Genomic DNA, 19,895 nt, shown 5'->3' with positions numbered 1-19,895 from the left:
CTATTAAAGAAAGTTTTAAATTACAATTCTTTCAAGACCAAACACTACATTCCAACCTGGTCCCATACAAATCACTTATTAAATGTAATACGGTAACTGAATGTTATCTTAATGGAGATGTAGGCTTTACAGTAGTGAAAAACAAATTTAAGAGTTTTTCACTACGAGGACATGTAAAACTTAAAAGTTCATGTCCAACTTTTTAGATACACTGCACTCTCCCTTATGGGCAGTTTAGGGCTTACCCCAGGGGGTACTTATATATATTAAAAAGGGAGGTTTAGGGTTATTTTGCCAGGTCGAAATGGCAGTTTAAAAGTGCACACCGGTTGCAATGGCAGGCCTGAAACTTGTTTAAAAAGACTACTTCAATGAATGGCACTGTAAGTGCTGCAGGCCCACTAGAAGAATTTAATTTATGGGCCATTGGTACATGAAGTCCCACTTTAACAAGGAATTTACAAGTAAATTAAATTACCCAATTGTGTGTAAGCCAATTTTACCATGTTTAAAGGAGAAAGCACAAGCACTTTAACAATGGTTAGCATTGGTAAAGTGCAAAGAGCCCTAAATGCCATCAAAAATGTTTAGAAAACAGGAGGTATGGATGTAAAAATGTTGTGGGTGACCCTGCAAGGGGGACCAAGTTTAACAATATGCATATTTTATTTCCTCATGTCCTACATTAAAGGTTATTGTTTTGTCTTTAATTCTTGGCACTTGTGGTTAGTGCATGAGTGGCAGGCAGAAGCCATGTGGAAGTCAGTTGTCATGTGCACTCTATATATCGCTTAGATTGATGGAATAGTCCACCTGGTGGAGTGGGCTGGAATACCAAATGCAGTGTTCAACTTGCATTTTGTTTTTATAATTGTCTAAGTGGGCAGTGTATACAATAGTGGTATGTTGGATAGGTTAATAAATGGTATAGTTTTACAATGCACAATTATAGTTATAATTTTTTTTAATGTAATGCACAATCTAAGCTTTGTTATTGGTGCCAAGTTTAGTATGCCTAGCTTGTAGCAATTAGTGGTTTGTCTACTGTAGTTAGTCAGCAAACGTCATCCACATTTGAGCTGTTAATTCCTTCCGACAGGGAACTCAAATTACAGACTTGAGTGATCAGCTTTCAATTGTTAAATCTCGTAATGCACTAAAATATACTCATGATAGACCTTCTAAGCATAGGTTGAAGGTCTTAAGATCTTAAGTCACTTCTTGTGATGTCACTTCCTGTGAGGTAATGGGCAGTGATGCCACTTTTTGCGATGTCACGCACTGTGATGTCAGTTGCATGCTGCATAACTTGGTTTCTCCCCCCCAATAATTTTTTTGGGACTTGTGTTCTACTTTCTGCTGTCTCTTTGTGCCCCTACAGTCTCTCTTCTCTCGGTGCTCCGCTCTTTCTCTCACTCAGTGCCAACTCGCATTGCCTCTCCCGCTCTGTCACGCTCAGTGAATCATTCCCTCCCACTCTCTGCGCCCCACTTTTCCTACTTGTCTCTCTCCCCACTCACTGTGCCCACTTTCTCTCTCTGCGCCCAATGCCTCTCCCTTTCCTTTTTTGTGGCCCGCTTTCTACGTCTCTCCCTTCCACCAGTATAATTCTATAAGGACCCCGCAACTTAAAAGCCCACCGACTGAGGATGAAGTGTTGTGAGGAAGGCAGCGGAGGGGCACTGGCCGAGGAAGTAAAGGGGTGTGTTAAGTAAGAATACTGCAGTACGTCTTCAATTTTCCCCGGCGGCCGTTCTTACAACACCACGGATGTGCTCCACTCGTTGAGGTAAACCACCCGGGCTGCCCCCTTCACCCCTCTCTCTTAAAACACCAGCGCAAGTAACGAAGAACCCGTAACTGCGTATGCCGAAAAACCGCCAACCGATTAGCACCGTCCTCCCAGAAAGTAAACTGGACACGCGAGGTCCAAGATAAGACTAAAGCTCCTTCGCAACGGACAGCACATTCCTGTACTCAGCCTTTGGGGGCTTCGCGGGGAATGTAGTCCCTAGAGAAGCTAAGGCCGTCATTGAAACGACGTGATTACTACAATTCCCAGAAAACTAGAGCCCCTCCTTCTCGCGCATGCGTATTGGATGTTTGAAGCTCATCCTATCAGGCTGGAAGAGGATGATGTCACCTGCCGGGTGCACGCAGAGCGGCTGGGAACCGCTCGCTATTGTGGGAGCTATTGTGTTTTGAGTGCTAGGCTGGGAGGAGGATGCATGGGTCCTCAGGTAAGACATTGGCCGTGAATGGCCTTCACTTTACGGAGCTAGTGGCATGGCCGCAGCAGCCTGTTTAGGCTGCTCTGTGCAACGCCTGCTTACCTGCTGCGGGCGAAGGTAGGAAGATAATAGACTGGCCCTGCCGGTTCCAGGTGGGCGGGGGCACGGCGGGTTTGGCACGCTGGTTGCCTGGTAATCTCACTCCGATCCTGTATTTCGTCAGCTGAGAAGTCCGCGCATGATAAAACAGCGTGCAATTTATGTGCACGCCGCGCTTATCGGTGGCGATGCTGTGAGTGATCCTGGTTTCAGTGGAACTGGTTTCTTATGCCATTTTTTGTTGATGCCCATTAATTTCACAGGAGATACTTCTTAAGTCGTAGGATACCTCATTTCTATTGCTGGTAATGTGCCATCCTCTATTCAAAATCTCTTCCGCCACAGTTAAAGTAACTAGAATCAGTTTAACACCTGATCAGTGCAGCGTCAGTCAGCGAAGGCTGTTCCACACTGTGCACCTCCTTACTGGGAGTAATATAGACATTGGATGGAGCTGTTCTCCACCATAGGTATTGCCACTGATACCTCTATGCAGAGCACAACTCTTAAGAAAAATAGAGGGGAAAGTAATTGGCTTATACAATTTACAATGACATCACGGGAAATGATGTCACGACAAGTAATGGCGTTCCGTGGTAATAGTCCTCAATTAAAATAGAACGGATTTATAATACATAAACAGCAAATTAACGTAACATATAAAGATAACTTTTTGGTTTGTTTTACTTTTTGTATACCACACGCATGATTTCCACATATAAATGAGTAATTGACCTAGGAAATAGCATAAAAGGACAGTATTTAAAGAGGATTGAGAGAGTACACAAAATGTGCTGGGTGTATTTTCATACAGTCTACATTGCTGTCAATGCATGTTTGTTTTGTGTTGGTGTACTTTATCCAACTATCAAGCACAAAAGCGATGCATATTTGCCCTTCATTAGGCCACAGACAGGTTAATGATGTGAAGTTCCATGATACTTCCCAGTTAACATATTCAATGATAAACACAGACTAGGACTCTCACAAATAAAGGAGTTCCTACCATTGAGGCGTGGAATAAAAGCATCCAGGGGCCAGGTTACTTCCAAACAGTGTTTGCAAGCCCAAGCAGCTGCAGTGCTTGGGCATAATGTGATATCGCTTCGGTCTTGGGTAAGAGGAACAGATTTTGTGCTTTAAAAAGTGTGTGGGGATTTGGGAGGGAAGTAGTCTTTTGCTTATGCCTTTAGTCCAAGACACTTACTGTATTTTTGAATAAGGATGTGTTTTTACCACCTGCCCCTTGTCACCAGAATATTGAGCATTATTTTTCAGTGGGGCAGGGCCATCTATCTAAATGTATTTTGGTGCCCTGGGCTTGGCACATAATTTCAGCCACTCATTTTCCATACATGCCACTTGAGTCTTTTTGTAAATCACTGCAGAGTACCTGTTTAAGATGTTTTCAGCTGCACCTCCTACCAGAATGGGGTACCATAGATAAATGCCTTTCTGGTCTGTGTATAAAAATAGCCGGCACTGGCTACATGATTGGCTGGCCTTGTAGGTTCTGGTTAGGATGGTTTTGGTACTGTACAACAGGTGCTTTTTTGAGACGATCAAGTCATGCTATTTTGTGCCTGACTGTGGTAGTAGGTACATGAAGAGCATTTGCTGATGGTTGTAGGTTGGAAGCTTGCAGTACTGTTGGGGACTATTTTAAAATACAGCAGGCAAGGTTTATGGACTGAGGTTCTCTTTTACTGCTCACATTTAAACACTTTACACACATTTTACTATCTTAGGGACTGTTCAGTAACACTGTATGTGGCATCAACATTCAGTGACAAAGCTGACGTTTTTTCTCTGATAGCTCCTTGGGTCAAAAGAAATTTGGGGCCCTCAATAAAAGGAGGCGAGGTAGGTGTATTGTGTGTTCAAAGGTGATTACCCAGTTTATTACATCAGAGCACACAAAAATCTCTGTACCTCCCCCAGTTCACCTGAATCTCCCACAGCCTAGCTATGTCACGCTGGTGTCATGTTGTTGTTGGGAGAAAGGGGGCTGAAGCCCGTGTAGTGGCAGGGGGCAAGAGGAAGATAGGAGGGGAAGTAGAAAGAGGTTGATGAGATGTTAAAAACACTCCTCTGATATGTAAAATAAGTTTAAATATAATCAGTGGAAACAAGTGAGAGGGATGCTGTTGTTTGAATAAGTAATGAAGACAGGTTTGTTCCCACCCCCTTTTGAAGGCTAGAGTGCTGGGCATTGGCCCAGGCCACCCACACCAAAGACTGTCTATTGAAAAAGGGCCTTTCTGCCGGGCTATCCCCAAACTTTTTGCCTTCCTCCTATTGTTCTGGCCCTATTTTTGTTGGCTTTAAGACTCTGGGCACTTCAGTGCTAAAGTGCATGTGCTCTCTCCCCTGAAACATGGTATGCTTGGCTTACACCTGTATGACTTATTTAATTTACCTGTAGGACCCTTGTAGAGTGGTATACCATGTATCAAGGGCCTGTAAATTGAATGCTAGTAGTGGGTCTGCAGCACTGATTGCTCCATCCACAGAAATATCTCTTCAAACCTTTCTTAGGCCTACCTCTGCAGTGCCCGTGTGTGCAGTTTACTGCCACCTCGACTTGGCATCTCAAACTACTTGCCAAGGCCTAAACTCCCCATTTATTACACATACGTCACCCCTGACAGCCACAACACAGGAGGGGCTGGGTGTGATAGAAGAGGCATCTGCATCATCCGCATACTGATAGTCCTCCTGGGCTGGATTGATACCTTACATGACAATAGGTGGTGTCCTGCCCTCACACAAGGGGCTGATTTACCCCCTGCTGATGTCTGAGCCAGGGCTGAATTGAAAGGGGTTGTGTTACACTTGAAAGGATTTCTATGAAGTCACCCCTGAACCAAAGTCATGTTTAAGTAAAAGTACAGGGGCTCTGATGCCTTGGTTTTTAGAGCACTTTTGGAACTGGGACTGAACCTCTCTGAGAAGGACTGATGCGCTGCACAAAGGACTTATCTGGGCTCTTCTGGTGTTTCCCTGCTGCCTGTAACTTGTGTGGTGGCATAAAGAGCTCACTGGATTGCTTTCCTCCTTGTTACCCTTTTGCCAGCTGCTCTCTGTCTTTGATTTCATCAGGCTCTGCTGGATTGCCAGAAGGAACAGCCATTCGTTTGCCTGTGTGTGTTGGCCTGCCCTGCTCCTAGTGCCCTGACCTTGGTCTCTTTAGGTTCTACTGAGATACTACTGTGTGCCAGGTGATACCACCATCCCTACTAACTGCTTATTGGACTGCAATGCTGTTTGCTGGGCTGAAGAAAGGACTACAATTCCTAAATTTAGGTGGATGAGCTGGCCTGCCTGTTTCTCTGTGCCTCTAAAGTGTCTCCAAAGGGCGTGAGGACTTGTCCCATATCTGGGAATCCTAGGACCAACAGAGATTGCCCCCCAGGCACCTTGCCATGGGGATTTTTCACCTCGCACACCCGATAGCAACGTGCTGTTCCAAGTCTTCCTTTTTGTTCCCTGGTTAGCTCGCTCTGTCCACAGAGGGAGCGTGGGGTAGCGCTTCCCGCTGCAGTAGTTGAGTGCGTCACATGTCTGTAGCGGGATACGCGCTGACACAGAGGGGGGCCATGTGGTCTCTTCACCCTGGACGGAGGAGCACTCTGAGGCCCTATCATCATCACAGCCTGGAGCTGTGGCAGAGCATCATCCTCTCGCTGCCTGCGGCTGAAACATAGTTACCAAGGCAACAGTTAGCCCCACCTCCAGTATTGCTAACAGTGGCCACAGTGCACCTGAAAGGAAGGAGCAGAGTGCCATGCTTCCACTGAGAGGAAACAGGTGAACTGGCCAGTGGGCCGCCGAAGCTGTCTCAACCAGCACAAGGACAGACATTGTGGCCAGGCAGCTATTGAGAACCGTACGTCAGCCCAGCAGGGCCTGACAAGAGCCACCTGGTGTACCTTCGCAGGCAGCCCGAGTTGTTTTGTTTTCTCTTGCAGTGCCAGGCCTGACTGGGACACCCCCTCTTTAGGGTCCCTGGCTGGCACTGTAATAGCAATCCGCTTAATCCCCACAACTAGGGCAACAGTTCAGTAGGCAGCCTTTGCCCGACTCATTGTAAGGAATGTCGTTTTTGACTTGAGTAGGTTACAAAATATTATCTAAATAATTGTCTGTGAAAGCTTTACTGTATTCCCTGTGACAGGCCCACTGGTTCTTCTAGGCCATACGTTTGGGGCCCAGTTACCACATAAAGTGTAATAGGAGTGCAGGTGCTTACAGAGATAACTGGTAATTTCTATGTTCTCTTGTTTTAACCGAACTGTTGCATTTCATACCCTGATATTATACTGTATGACAGTTTTGATTCTTGCCCTGACAAGAAAATGAGTACTGCTTCAGAATTTGCATAGTATGCGCAGTGTGTATAATTAATGTTGTTTGGCCTATGTTTTATGTACAATATACACTATATTTTGTTTATATAACCCTGTGTGGAGGCTGTTTTTGCAGTGTATTTATTCTGTGACTGGTGTGTGTGTGTGTGTGTGTGTGTTGCACAAACGCTTTGCACATTGCCTCCGGGGATAAGCCTGACTGTTCTGCACCAAGCTACCAGGGGGTGAGCACTGATTATCTTTGGTGTGTGACTTACTTGCCGTGACTAGAGTTGTGGGTTCTGCCTGGTTTAGGTGCATACCAACTAAAAACCCAATTTCTTACAGTGACCCTGGGCTGTCTTCCTTCCTTTCTTTCAATGGACCTTGAACCATGGTTCGCTTTACTGCCAACATTTGTACTCTGAAGCAGCATGAGGTGATTAAGAAATAATAAATACATTTTAACGTAGTTCTCTTGAGCTTGCCAGTAATCTCTCTCCTCAACATTAGTAGACTTGTGAATTCTTGAATGTTTCTTTTCTGCTTCTTTTATTTACGGAAACTGTAACTTTTGGATACAAAAAGACAAATCAGTAAAATGACAGACTGTATTACCTGGATCATAAATTACTCGTGAGTTAATAGGAAATCTGTGTTCAAGATCTTGGAAGATGGCTTTAGGTTAACATAGTATGTGAGTGGCCTGACTTCTGGACAAGTGTTTAAGGTTTTCTATCTGTTTTGCTATCATTTTTAGGGTGAGCCATTTATGCCAATTCTCTTGCCACCATAATAAGGAACAAGGAAACCACCTTGAGAGTGTCTCATTCAGAACCTGTCCCTTTGATGTTCCCCACCAGACAAAAGTACAATACAGTGAGGAGCGAGGAAGTGGTTGTGCAGCGTATGGGAAATGGGTGATGCCTGAGGGACAAAGTAGGGTATCAAAAGCTGCAAGATAAGTAATGCAGGAAGCGGAGTCCAAGCAAAATGGTCAGAAATTGGGAGATGTATGTCAAAAGCCCCCTCCCCCCCCTGAAGAAATGAAACAACAATCATTGCTTGTTTTAAAAGCATACATTTACATGAACAAAAACTCCAGATACCCCATCGACTTGTTTTTTTTTAAATAAAAACTAAACCTAATGGAAAAAGAAGCAGTGGGTTAATCGTCTGAAATAAAGGCACCCGAAAATAATTGACCTGTAATAAATGCATGCAAAGTTTCTCGTGTGCAAAAAGAAGTAGTGGAACTGTACAGTGCTTTCACTAGCGTTGCCCTGTGGCCCTCATACCAAATTCCTCACATACGCTCAATGTTGACAGGTCCACAGTTGATGTTAACTGGGTACACACTGAGATCTGTTTCCTGGTAAGAGAGAAACCTATTGTTCTGCCAGTGAATCAACCCATATGTTCACTTTATTTACATTCCTGTTTCAAAATGTGCTTATTTGTGTTTGTTGTTGGCCTGCGTTTCCTACAGAAATAGCGTAAAGAGGATGCTTCTAATGTGTTACAAATAACTTTTTTTTCGTTCTCAGTAACGAAAACCTGGATCTGTGGTAGAAGGTGGACATTGCGACTGTAACAGGCGGTGCATTGTATTTGATGTACTCATGTTATTTCTTAAAATGACTTCCTGGTCAGAGGTGAATTGTTTGATTAACTTTGAAGTGTGTGCTGTGTCTGCTAAGGAGAACCCTTTAGTAAACCAATGCACACAACGTATGTGTGGGCGAATTCAGTATGCCGCTAATGTCTTCCTTGTAATGGGTGATATTCTTGCAAAACTGGTATTCTGATTGTATTCTAATAAAAGACAAATCCTTCTGAATGCAGTGCGATGTATTGGACCAGTAAAACCTTATTTTAAGTAGATGAGCGTGAGGTTACAAATTGACTATTGTGATTTTTTTTTTTTCTTCTTTTTTTGCCCAAAGTTTTTTACCTGCTACTTTTGCAAAACATCAGGCTCCTACTTATATGTAGTACGTTTCTCCAGGGGCAATCTGCATGTCCCTGACAGTTTACGCTTGTTGTTTTGCTGAATGTTGTTCTTTGACCCCATGCCACATGTTCGGTGGCAGGTCTAAAGAACAAAATGGAAATGTCTTGATATAATCAAACGGTTGCTGAAGATTAAAGCAATTGCCAGTTTTTATTAGCAGTTTATGTGGTGTGCAATACATGAATGGGGTAAATGGGTAACTGAGGCGCAGGGACAAAAATGGTCACCCAGGTTCATACACTTTTTAGGTTTGGCTTTATGAATGTAGTTGGCAATTTACTATGGGTCTTGATGCGAGAAGTGGTATTGTGGGCTTTACGATGAGCTGCAAGGCATCTTTTTTCAAGAATGGGTTGTAGCTTCTGCACAATATCACTGCTGTGGGATCCAGTGTTTTCATTGGTGCTGTGTTAGGTAAACGCCAGTCCTTTCTGAAATCATTTGAGTCCAGCAGTGCGTTCTGGACCAAAACACAACGGGTTTCTTATTTTTGCACGCCTCATTATCACTGTGTATTGCATGGGTCGCTTCATGCCTGTTTATAAACATGTTTGAGAGAAGTAAGGTGAATGGAGATTGTTGAAATTGTTTCTTAGTACGTTGTGTTTTTTGGTTAAAGTGCAGACATTGTAAAAACAGAAAACATCTCAAAGCAGAAGGCCAAAAACAACCTTCAGATTTTCAAAGTCCGCAAAAGAAGTGTGTTGTGTTTTTTTCCCCCAGTTTCTCCACCCAGGTTTGTGGCAGCCAAGAGACCTATGCCATGTGTGGCACATAAACACAGTTCTGGCTTTTTAGACGGAGAATGTTGCATTCTGGGACTTGTAGCTCTGTCTTTATCATGATTAGTTAATTCATAAGAAATCCTGGAATTTCAAATACTGGTGTTTAGAAATTCTGGAGTGACAGTATTTTTCTGAGCTAACGTGAGACTTTTACACCTATGCATATGTGACTGCCTACCTGTTTGTGAGCATTTGTGCATCTATGTAACCTGTGTGGCTGTACCTGAGTGCTTGATTTAAAGAGACCATTTGATCTATTCACTCTACATACAAACATTTCCCTGCCCCTCTAAACAAATCAGTCAAATAAATTAGTAAGAAAGGGTAAAAGTAGCCACATTTGTCTTTCAGATACCGGCTATCAGTGTCTAACCTCATTAGTGCAGAAGGAAATTTGTGGCTCCTCTCAGATTTCAGAACTTTCTATCACCGAAATGTGAGCAAAAAGTTTTTTGTTTTTATTTGCAAAATGTTGAGGTTTGCACAGGATTCTGGATAACAGAACCTGGTGAGGGTGCCACAAGTTAGCCCATCCTGGGATCCCCTAGGTGCCTAGTTTGAAAAAAATGCACAGGTTTGGTAGGTTTTCCTAGGTACTGGCTGAGCTAGAGACCAAAATCCACAGCTAGGTACTTTCCAAAAAACACATCAGTTGTCAGTGTGAAAATTTGACATGTCCATGTTGTGTTTTAGGGCGTTTCTTGTCGCGGGCGCTTGGCCTACCAACACAAGTGAGGTACCATTTTTATCGGGAGACTCGGGGAAATGCTGGGTAGAAGGACGTTTGTGGCTCCTCTCACATTCCAGAACTTTCCATCACTGAAATGTGACGAAAAGGTGTTTTTTATTGGCCCAATTTTGAGGTTTGCAAAGGATTCTGGATAACAGAACCTGGTGAGAGCCCCACAAGTCTACCCATCATGGATTCCCTTCGGTGTCTAGTTTTAAAAAATGCACAGGTTTGGGAGGTTTCCCTAGGTGCCGGCTGAGCTAGAGGCCAAAATCCACAGCTAAGCACTTTCCAAAAAACACGTCAGATTTCAATGCAATAATGTGACGTCCATGTTGCGTTTCCTGTCACGGGCAGTAGACCTACCCATACAAGTGAGGAACCATTTGTATCTGGAGACTTGGGGGAACACAGAATAGAAGAAGAAGTGTTATTGCCCCTTGTCTTTCTCTACATGTTTTCCTTCCAAATTTAAGACAGTGTATAAACAAGAAGTCTATTTGAGAAATGCCCTGTAATCGACATGCTAGTATGGGGACCCCGGAATTCAGAGATGTGCAAATAACCACTGCTTCTCAACACCTTGTCTTGTGCCCATTTTGGAAATGCAAAGGTTTCCCTGATACCTATTTTTGACTCTTTATATTTCACCAAATGAATTGCTGTATACCCGATCTAGAATAAAAACCCATTGCAAGGTGCACCTCATTTATTGGCTCTGGGTACCAAGGGTTTTTGATGAACCTACAACCCTATATATCCCTGCAACCAGAAGAGTCCAGCAGATGTAACAATGTATTGCTTTCAAAAATCTGCCATAGCTGGAAAAGTTATAGAAGAAAACATGGATAGAAATGGCTCTTTTTTTTCCCCCTCAATTTCAATATTTTTGTTTATTTCAGCTGTTATTTTCTGTAAGAAAACCTTGTAGGATCTACACAAATGACCCCTTGCTGAGGTCAGATTTTTGTCTACTTTTCAGAAATGTTTAGCTCTCCGGGATCCAGCATTGGTTTCACACCCATTTCTGTCACTAACTGGAAGGAGGCTGAAAGCACAAAAAATTGTAAAGATGGGGGTATGTCCCAGTAAAATGCCAAAATTCTGTTGAAAAATGTGGTTTTCTGATTCAAGTCTGCCTGTGTCTGAAAGCTGGGAAGGTGGTGATTTTAGCACAGCAAACCCTTGTTCATGCCATTTTCATGGGAAAAAAAAACACATGCTTTCTTGTGCAGCCCTTTTTCCCCATTTTTCTGAAACAAACAAACTTTTAGCTGTATTTTGGCTAATTTCTTGGTCTCCTCCAGGGGAACCTTCAAACTCTGGGTACCTTTTAGAATCCCTAGGATGTTGGGAAAAGGGATGCATATTTGGCATGGATAGCTTATGGGGACAAAAAGTTATGAAGGCCTAAGCGTGAACTGCCCCCAATAGCCAAAAAAGGGCTCAGCACTGGGGGTGGAGGGAGGGGGCAGGCTGGCCTAAGCAACTAAGGGGTTAATGAGGTCTTGGTATTTTTATTGTTGTTATTTTCAGTCATCGTAAACCTTCTATAAGGGTAAAATTCTAAAATCCCATAATGTGAAGGGGTGGGGGAGTAAAAAGTACATTTTGAGGTATTTATGCCCCTGTGTGCCTTCTTGAGACCTCTCTGATATTACCCTTTGTCCCTTTAGTGCACATCAATGCATTACCCCAGTTGTACATTACCAAGTGCTCCCCAGAGGAATGGAACAGAAAAAGATTTATATAGCTTACATATACCCAAAGGCGTCAAGGTGCTAGAAACCCATAAAACTTAACTTGGAAACAGGGCGTCTGAGGCACAAGAGAAAGAGAAGGTAGTTGCAAAGTTTGACTACAGGATAGATGAGGGACCTTCCACCCTACTGGGCTTTCTGTACTCTAGGGACTATTAGCCATCTGCTTTGTGCTTCACACAACAATCTACTAGGAAGATACTATGCCTGAAGAAATGAGGACCTTGATTATACAACAATACAGATGACCTTAAAGGCAATTTTCTTTATCAGTGGGAACCAGTGTAATTTTTTAAGCTCACCAGATAATGAACAGTAAAGTGTAATATCATAGATACAGCAAATTGCAGTGTTTTGCACTGTTTGCAACTTGGTTAGGATCTTTGATTTATCGGAGGTAAGTGCATTATAGTAGTGTAGCGTAGAAGGGATTAGGGCTACAGTGACAGTTTTCCTTTACGTTTCTGGAATTTAGGGAAATATTTTCTTAAGCGATCGAATAATATCAAATCAGGACAAGACTGTCTGATTTACTTGCGTATCAAGGCCAGACATTCATCTAATGTTATACAGGTTTTTTTTTTGCTGATTTAACAAAGGCATGTAGGGGGCCCAAGGTTGCCAGCCACCAGTTGTTGGACCAAAACAAATGGTGGTTCCCAAAGATGAGCTCCTCAGTTTCATCAGCATTACGTTTTAGGAAATTATCCTTCATCCATTTACTGATGACCACTATACAACTCTTGAAAATGTGGGAAACTGATTGCATGTCATCTGTCACAATTACAGTGACCTGAGTATTGTCAGCGTACAATGGCACAATGAAACCAAAAGACTGCATAAGCTTGACTAAAGCGATAACATACAAATTAAATAATGTAGCACAAAGGGATGACTTCTGTGGTACACCTCTAGAGGTAAGGAGTGAGAGTTGCATTGCCCACATCTGACTGAGACTTTACAACTAAAAAGGAACAAAGTATTTGAAGACTGGCCTCCTAGAAAGGAACTGAGTATTTCAGAAGCTTTACCTCTGATCCCCAACTGAGAAAGGCGGACTATCAATAAGGAAGTGGAGACAGTATCGAAAGTTGTGGACAGATCTATCGTAACAAGACCTGTGACTCACTAGCATCAACAGTAGATATAATATTGTTTACTGCAGCCTTCAGTTCAGATTCGGTTCTGTGTCCACTCCTGGAGCCAGTTTGAGAGGGGTCAAGCAAATCCTGACTGTTGATAAAAGCAGGCAGTTCAGAGTTTATGTTTTTCATTCCGGTTAGCCTGCTTAACCAGAGGAACCATGATCCCTTTTTTCCAGGTTTGCAGAAAACCGCCGGATCCAATCGCTGAATTGAGTTGGTGTTAGCTGCAAGGCCACTGCATCTGCAACTAGATGTAACATTTTCGCAGGACAGGGATCGGCGGGGGCTGTTTGAGGGGCAGATTTTTTAATTCAGAAAAGGAGCCTTCACTTGGGAAATAGTGGGAGAAGGCAGAAAGAAGAGTAGGATTTGAGGCTTCATGAAGATTAGAATAGATAGTCCCAGGTGCGAGAGTAGAGAACCTCGATGCAGAGGATGAACAAGTGTTTTCATATTTGGTTAACTCTAAAGAGATTGGGGAGATCTCAGCCTGACCCGGCTCTTGAGTGTTGGAGAATTTAACAAAGGTATTCTGAATCTTAGTTTGAAAAGGGACAGCGAACTCGTCACAAAAAGACTGAGACATAGAAAACGAATATCTGGGCAAGAGAAAGTTCCAAATGAAAGTTGAGTTCCCCAGAATAGTAAAGTTCTAAGAGAAAGGATCAAATGATGGATCAGTTGAAAATATTAAATTAGGTCTAGGTCCGGGTACGGTAGTGTGTTTCTTCGCTGTACACCACCCTCTGACCCTCGATGCTTTCACCTCCAGCGTTTACCACCCTGCACGTTTCTGATACACACCACTTGTTTACTTTTCCTACACGGTATTTATGATTGTTGGTCTTTGTGCACGCATGTGTTGGACTTTATGAAAATGTGTGCCTGCGGGTCTGCATGCCCTGTGGGACAATATATTTTCCTTCTGTGTACAGGCTCTATATCAAAGCAACACCTGTTGGCTTTTTCATTGTTTTCTGTTGGTGTAAAAGCGTGGATTTACATTAGTCTCTTCTAATTTAAATCCAGATTTGACCACTAGAACCACCACATTTTACCTCGCGCCACTGTTGAAGCTAATCTGGGAGTGACTTTTGTGAGGATAATCGGCCCTTAAAACCGTTTAACATCTTGAAAGGGCAGATAATCGGGTCTTTGTGGTAATGTGCACTTGCCTGTGGGGTGCCCTGGCCACACCCGTGCTGCCCGAGTCAGCAGTTGCCATAGGATTGTTACTCAAAAGTTGCGCTCCCAAGAACTGAAACACCTCGGTTTTGGGAGCTGTTGCATGCTATGAATTACTAACATGCCACCTTTTGGTCTCTTCCGGGCGCTTGACGCACTGTACACAGACTCTGCACTGTTACGTGCACAGTTAATCTCACGCATTTTACCGACATTGTGGTGGTCAAAGACTGGGGGCAACTGAGGGTTGTACCGTGACACTAAACTGTACTATTTCAGCGTCCTAATGTGTGTCTCTGCTGCATGTTTTAGTACCTATTTACCTTTACGTCATGTCTGCGTGTTATTTTACTGAATTAATCCTTTATGCACACATGTACATCAAATAAAACAATCACACGCGTGTGCCAGATTTTGAAATCTTTATTGTCTTTTGTAATTAAACCTCATTTAAAAAGTGTAATTAAATTGTCAGAATAGCAAACATTTAACTATAGTCAACCACGTGGCGTTCCCCGCCCTTTCATTGCACCTTTGTTTATCTAATACAATAATAAAATGCAACTTGCAAAGCCCCCAGGCTAGTCCTAAGACATTATTTAATATAACTGGTGATCTGTAAAGTTATAGAAATACACTCCTGCAGCACTCACTCTCTGCGGTTCGCTTCTCACAAGCGAGAACATTTGTACCCCTAAAAATGGTGTGGTCTTTATTAGTGCCCGGATTATCTGGCTGTACGCCTACGACTTTGGTCGTCAAGGGCGACAGCTGCCAGCTAGGAGGCATTATTGCTTTTCTATTACGATACCATGTTTTTGAAGGCAGCATTTGAATCCTATGGGAAATTGTCCAAGTCAGCTGTTACGCATTTGTCTGGGGTTTGAGGCGGGACTTCCTAAGAAATTATTGCACGTGGATTTACAAAAGGAATTAATATTTTCTCCTCCGGGTATATTAGTCAATGCAAAATCAGGAATCGGCCAGGGTGTGGCCAGGCACAAGGCATGGCCCGGAATTGGGCGTGTCATTTGAAGGCAAAGGGTTTATTCTAGGCCTGGGCAAGCATTTCGTTAACATAATGTCATATAACTTCCGGTGTTTTTCGGTACACTTGTTATGTTAAATTCCTTAAATTGTGTAAATTCAAGTCCGCTTCGGTAAAAAAAAAAAAAATGGTATCGTAGGAGCAAGGGAACAACACAAATGAACATAACATGAGTGGCTGTTGTACGCAGCATTTTTTGTTTATATCTTTTGTGTAAAATGCATCATCGCTTCAGAAATAGAGGTGAGGATGCACTTTGTGCAAACGTACAGCTAAATGTCAGATTTACATTTCACATAATTAGCATAATTGCTCAGAATTTTTGAATGCTTATAAAAAAGGAAATTACACAAATGTTGCACACATGTAGATTCTTCTCTTGCGGTATTGTGGCTGTACACTTAAGCTCAATGAGCAAGCAAAGGAGAGCTAAGTGGAAGAGGTCTTTGCGTAGCTTTGCTCTTGGTGTTTCTATTTCCTAAATATATACTCAGAAAACATTAGAGCATCTGCAGACCATTCTCATTTCCTTGCCATTTCTACTGTCATCACTACTACTTTTTCACAGCTAGCAGAAAATGTTTTTAAAAACGGTGTCTAAACTGTGCAGGCGAATCCTGCCCTTTTTCTAGCCAGGCCAATATTTTCCACTATTGAACTCACAACATAAAACTCCTGAGTGCTCCATGCTGTATTCTGTCTTCCCTAGTAGAACTAGAAGCTCTTATGGCATTGTGGTGCACCCAAAGTGTACCCTACTCCCACCCGCAGTTATTTCCAAGTATTTCTTTATTGATTTTTTTTCCCCCCCCAAAGCTTTGTGTAGGTAACCCTTCTATTTTTACAGGACAGCAATGAGTTGGTATAGGGAAACATGGTGTACATTTTTCACCTGTTTTGTTCAGTAAATGTTACTAGTTTTATGTTAGAGGTGAGTAGAATGAATCGATATATAGTAATTTCAACATCTTGACAACCATTGCGATATTCTCCCTTGCACTAATTCGTGGAAAGTTGGTGGTATTTACTGTGTTCCTTATCATTTGTATCACTTGGCCTACTTCTTTGTCATAGACACGTTTTGGTTTGGATACATCTTTATTTGTGGGGGGATGGGGGAGATGAAGTTTACAAATGAAGGATATTTCTGTGTGCTGCTTATTGCGCATTAGACTCATTCACGTTTTGGAGGTGTCTTCTTATCCACTCAGTATAGAAGCTTTCGTGCGCATCAATTTCCCTCTCTTGACTCTGTGTATATTCATTTAGGTGGGTGTAACATCTGAATTGGGCTCATGTGCCATCATATCCAAGTCCTACACCCTTTCTGGAGTGCCCCTGACCACTTGAGTGCGTTTTAAATGCCATGCATCTGTCTCTGCAGTGGCCCATTTTTTAACATCGCACAGCCAGTCTTTAAGGTGAGGAGCAATAGATGTTCCCATGCCATTGTCATCTGTCTGCTAAACTGATACATTTTGCAGTATATTTCTTTTTTTACCCTGAGTATAACCCCTACCAAGTATGCAGTGGGTTCCATTGTGAGCAGTTTGTCCATTAATTCACTAACACTTATGACGTTGCTTCCCTAAACTTTATAATTTTCTGAAATGCCCGCACCATGTGGTAGAAGTCAGCCTCTGAAAAAGTACATCTGTGGCAAATCGGTGGTGCATCTAGGAACATACTGCTAATATTCCTGGATCGAGGCAATATCCATCTCATTGAGCCACTGTAGTTTGACTGCCATGATGTAAAGTGTGTGGTCCCAAGTCCCTCATATGCAATGGGTCATATAACTTGTGTAATGCCGTGCTTTTCCTACCCACCCCCCAGAGTAAGTCTGACAGGATACTGTATAATTCCTCAAATAGTCTGTTGGACAGTACCACCTACCCCAGCTTGTAGTTCAGGGTAGGTACAACCAATTTGCCACAGTTTCTGGGTGACAATCTAATGGGGGCACCAGAATCCATAGTTCAGGGGCAGAGGCCTTTTTATTTCAGGAAATAGTGGGGGACAAGGCTTACCACTCCTCCATCAATTAAAATGTACTTGTGTTTTATATTGTGTGTCATATAATATGTTATTTTGTTCATGGTAATTGGTGATGCTCATTTGAACTTCATGATGTATGACTGATGTTCTCTGTGTGGACGTATTTCATGTAGGACAAAATAGTGGTTTGTCTGCACAGGATAAGGTCGTTCTGACTCCCCTAGAGAAGATCCCTGGACTATGCCTCACTGGCTACCTAGCAGTTTCCCTCTTTTATGTTTTTTGGCGGCAGTATATGTGTATGCAGCCCAAATACCTGCTTGAACTCAAAAGACTGACATAAAATAGTTATGCTATTTGGCAGTTCGTTTTGTAGATTTGCTGGCGAAGTGCATCTCGTTCCTCAAGTTGTCTGGGAAGTGTGAGCCCAGTTGACATTCTGTGGTTTCTGGCTATTGTGATCGCCAAGGCCTTTTGGTCTCCCAGTGAAACCTGATTTTAGGGCCTACTAGTTCCTGCCTCTGTCAGTGTCCTCCTTTGGTGAAGACCAAGTATAAGTTGCCCATGAGATATGCTAGATATGGCCTCCTTTGTTGGGCTCTGGTTATGATTTTTGAACCCGATACCTTAACTCGAATGGTCTTTGCTTTCTGCCTGTGCCCCCAGTTTAGATGCATATAGGCCCTTTGAGCCTGCAGGTTGATTGCATCTGGACATGCTCTGCTCCACCAGCCAAGACAGACATCTGGCCAGGAATAAGACTGAGAGCATTGGTGCTTTCGACAAGGCTGGAAACATGCTTGGGGCTCTGCAAGAAGCCCTGCTATTGTGGATTGTCCTGGTACTAGAGCCTGGAGAAGAGCAGACTCCCGAGTAGGAGGAGCAAAGCCTCGCTGATAGCCACAAGTCCACTGGCACCAGCAGACCAGAACTGATAAGATTACCTGTTTAGAAAGCGAGGTGCTGACTTTCAGGAGACATTCCAGTACCACAAGAACCAGCGAAGATAGGTTTGTTTTGCCATGAGCACTATGTAAATATTGTTAATGTTATTGTTACTGACCCACCACACTTCAAATCAGCAAGTCTAGGCTCTTTTTCTGTTGTATGTCGCTTATGGGTCTACTTCTGAAATATTTAGGATTACTGGCAGGATGGCTAAATGAGTTGAAAGCTCGCCACTGAAACATGCAGTTTACACACTGACGTTATCTGTAGGTCATGTTTAAATTCTGAAAGGCTAGCTCAGCGTTTCATCCTTCCGAAGTTCATTAAATTGAGTACGGTTAAATTGGATAATAATGAGTGCTTAGAAAGGGAGAAGTGAGGTGTGACGTGATATATTAAAAACAAAGTAATAGATGCAAGAGCAATTTACATGTTTTAACAGCTGAGGAGTTGTCGCGTTATGCAGCCAGAAGACAACAGCAGTTTAATAATCAGAATGTCAGCATTCGGCACAAAACGATTCCTGTGATAAAAACCTCTCCATTTTAGGTTACATGAGAACCCATGCTTTTGGCTTTCCTGTCACTTTCATAAATTGCTCTGTGCTTTAGTGTGTTATTTAAGAATTTCAACAAAAATGTTTTGTCCCACATCAATAAAAGCCTTTGCAAGTTATTTAAATATATTGATGTGCGTAAAACATTTAACATCGTCGGAATAATTATATTTTTGAAAGAGTCTGACAAAACTAAAATAAACTAATTGGTAATGTGAAATTCAGAGTACCTCCCTTTTTGCAGATTGTAGAAGTAGGTTTATATATTTCCTTATTTGCGCAGTCACGCAAGTTGTCTTCAATTCTTGGAGAGTGCAGGATGGGCCTTTCAGTACATGTGGACTACCTAAAGAAATGTTGCTTGGCGAGCTTTAAAATCACTTTTGTGTATTTGATGGGTATCAGGGCGTTCTTTGTAAATTAGTGTTGCGTTGCTTGCATGTAGTTGCCATTTTGGATTAAATTCCTTAAATTGACATCGCCTTTCCATGGTAACTTTTTTTTTTTACACTTTATTGCGTGAATGTGCTATATGTACATTTCTGATAGTCACTGACACCCTGTTCTGTACATCTAGCTCCAGGGTTGTACATTTTAGAATACAGTGTAATTTTTTTGCTTCCTAGGTGTGCTCTTTAGGAGACACTTAATTTTAGCTTGCCAAAACGCATGAGTTGCTCTACATCACTCTCCCAGTGTGATGATAACGCTGCTTTATTACATAAGCAGCTTCCGTGTTGTGACTCAGCGAGAGCAGCACTTCTGTGCTGGATTATCACAAAACCTTTACAAGCTGTGACACATTCAACCCTGCTGACTCTCTGACCTTGTTCCTGCTAAGGAGGATAAACTGTACTAGCTTCCTGACACCTAACACCAAGGTATGGCGGTTGGACTATCCTAACTGATCTGGCAGAAGGTACTCCTACTATGCTGTCATTAGTATAGTATTAGATGCAGATAGGAGAACACAACCATTAGCCACAATTACCATGGTTGAATTGTTCATATTGTTTACCATTCTGACAATGGTTATTTCATTAATAT

General features: G+C 42.6%; 1 protein-coding gene across 2 annotated transcripts in view; it reads left to right on the top strand.

Annotated features, from left to right (window-relative positions):
• Nucleotides 1-2,115: 2,115 nt before the first annotated feature.
• The window catches only part of DAAM1 (dishevelled associated activator of morphogenesis 1), a 633,974-nt gene continuing 616,194 nt past the window's right edge, over nt 2,116-19,895 (top strand). Inside the window, exon 1 of one of the 2 annotated variants that reach the window (XM_069207027.1) lies at nt 2,116-2,240. The gene's annotated coding sequence lies outside the window, so the exon portion shown is untranslated. The remainder of the gene's footprint in view (nt 2,241-19,895) is intronic. The other variant, XM_069207028.1, reaches the window with a different exon arrangement.

This window comes from Pleurodeles waltl, chromosome 9 (assembly GCF_031143425.1).
Source record: "Pleurodeles waltl isolate 20211129_DDA chromosome 9, aPleWal1.hap1.20221129, whole genome shotgun sequence".
Taxonomy (NCBI): Eukaryota; Metazoa; Chordata; class Amphibia; order Caudata; family Salamandridae; genus Pleurodeles; species Pleurodeles waltl.
The sequence above is the reverse complement of the archived record's forward strand: the minus strand, read 5'-3'. Positions and strand labels throughout refer to the sequence as shown.